This window comes from Microtus ochrogaster, chromosome 6, assembly GCF_000317375.1.
Source record: "Microtus ochrogaster isolate Prairie Vole_2 chromosome 6, MicOch1.0, whole genome shotgun sequence".
In the NCBI taxonomy this organism is placed as follows: Eukaryota; Metazoa; Chordata; class Mammalia; order Rodentia; family Cricetidae; genus Microtus; species Microtus ochrogaster.
The window spans coordinates 82549592-82551991 of NC_022013.1; the positions used below are offsets into that span (position 1 = coordinate 82549592).

Below are 2400 nucleotides of genomic sequence, written 5' to 3' on the forward strand. Positions count from 1 at the left end.
TATTCTGTCTGTGTGTATGCCTGCAGGCCAGAAGAGGGCACCAGACCCCATTACAGATGGTTGTGAGCCACCATGTGATTGCTGGGAATTGAACTCAGAACCTTTGGAAGAGCAGGCAATGCTCTTAACCTCTGAGCCATCTCTCCAGCCCTCTAAAATTCTATATTTCTATATAGTAACACAACCATGAAGCTGCCCATTGACCAGAACTCATCTGTTTCTAGCTCATTTGCTTTTTTGCGCACTTTCAATGTTAGACCAAATATGAACAAGAAGTAATATTTTGTCAGAGCTAACAAACTTCCCTTCCATAAAATGACCTTTGGAGGTCAGGCCAGCCAATGCAAGATCTAAAATCAAAGGCAATGGTGTGACCAACTGTGAGCTGGCAGACTGCCATTCAAAAGGATGGAAATGCGTGTAGGCAGCCAACATTCTTGGCTGGTACATTTTTAATAAACACAGAAAACAAGAATAGCATTTTCCTCTTGGATCACTTAGTTTGGTAGCCATGCCACTGGGACATTTGCTGTTAGGATAAAGATGCTGATGATATACAACTTATTTAGACCAGGATGGATTAACTTTTACAAATGAGAACCAGGTTCTCATCATTTCCAAGTAATATTTTATTGTGTTTCTTGTCTCTGACAAGAGAGTTTGAGTCATTACAGTGGTATCTCCACCTCTTTGGTTCTGGTGATTTTGATCTGAACATAGGCGCTGTTGTATTTACTGTGTTGGTAGGAATGGACTAAGGAAAATTGGCGTGAATATGGTTGAATTTGCATCTTAATTCCCCCCAAGATGATTCAATACACATTAATACTCTTTTAAAATCAAGAATGAAGGCTTCCATAGCAAATGTTCTTTAACTTGTTGAACTCTTGAGGTGTAAGCATTTTAAACTACAGTCATGTATATACAGTGTACCTCATAGTCGAGATGTTTGCTAATCATGGCATCATGGCTTTGTACATATAATGCATGGGGTTGCTTGATATGTATATTTCTCTGTCTTTTGTCATATGGCAACAAGGACACTTGACTGACAAGGCTGTTTTCTCTTCAGTCCTTGGAGATCCTTGAATAAAATGCTCTGTGATGGCAAGCTGTAATTAGCTATGTGGGTGGAAATTAGTGTTCTCCAAGTACACCATGTTTAGGGCAGAGGCACCCTGCTTTTTCCTACCCGAGGCCACCCTGGTCCGGTGCCACAGCTCTAGGTCACTGCTTCTTGCAGGGCTTCCTTCCAAAAAGCACATTGTCTTTGTTGAGCTCTGGAATCAGGAGGCTTTTCACAGCGAAAAACAGGTTATGCTGTTCTCCAGACAAGTCAGGCATTGACCAAGGGATGACTATATTACGTTTGCTTTTCATTTCAAGGTGCACATATTCCCAGCATTCATAAAGATCTTTTGAATCGTAGCCCATTTTATAAGGAACATCAAAGTTTTGAATGGATTCCTGCAGTATTGGTAGGTCCTCCATTTTGGATGCAATAGGAATCCCGTAGCAGTAAAACCTTTCTGTCCTATTCCAGGTATCTTGAATACCGCACACACAAGAAGGCTATTTGTCCAGTTTAATTTTTTTAGTAGAGCATTGGATTGGGGGGGGTAGTACCCCTTTTATTTATTTACAAATTCGGGCTTCTCAGACGCCCCCAGCACCATCTGACTGTAACACATTCCCCGCGGCGTTAGTATTGTACATCTACCTTTTCAAGGAGGTGAGCTCCAGTCTAGGTGAAAGACAGAACATTTAAAATTATCCTCAGTTCCCATCCCTCCCCGCCCCCGGCCGGGATTCCCTTTCAGCTGGTGACGACAGAAAGGGTTCCACGGGCTGCGTCTCTCGCGGCTGCACAGGGTACCGCGTGCCTCGGGCCACCGATGCGTTAGCTTTGCGTGTGTGTGTGTGTGTGCGTGCGTGTGTGTGGTGTGTGCATGTGTGTGCGCGCGGTCACCCGCGTACCGTGCACGCGTCGGCCGGGTCCCCAGGTCCCGCACGCTCGGGGGTCCTCGGGAACCCGGGGGACGACAATGACCACGTCTTGCGTGTTCGGGACTCCCCTACACCCCGCCCCTCACCCGGAGGAGGGGAGGGAGTCGCGCCGCAGCGGGGGCGCGCATGGGGGGGGAACACACGACGACGACGACTGCAGGATGTCAGCCCGCGCGCGGGAGTCCCCTCCGCGATCGCGCCCGGCTAGTCACGCCCCCCGCGGTCCGCTCCTCACCTGGGCCTCCGGGCGGCGGGAGGGCCACGGACAGTGAGCGGGGTCAAGGGCAGAGCGGGCGCCGACCCCCCCAGCCCCCGACCGCAGGGGGCGCGGAGCCGGGTGGGCGGCAATAAAGGGCCGCCGCCGCCTCAGCCGCCTCCCTCGGCTGCCGCCCC

The 2400-nt window shown here is 49.5% G+C and overlaps 1 long non-coding RNA gene across 1 annotated transcript; it reads right to left on the reverse strand.

The window, feature by feature from the left end:
• Nucleotides 1-614: 614 nt before the first annotated feature.
• Nucleotides 615-2394, reverse strand: LOC113456206. Its single transcript, XR_003377063.1, has 2 exons — nucleotides 2243-2394; nucleotides 615-1744 (listed from the first exon to the last, which is right to left on the reverse strand). It is a non-coding gene; the product is annotated as an uncharacterized LOC113456206 (long non-coding RNA).
• Between the last annotated feature and the right edge of the window lie 6 nt (nucleotides 2395-2400).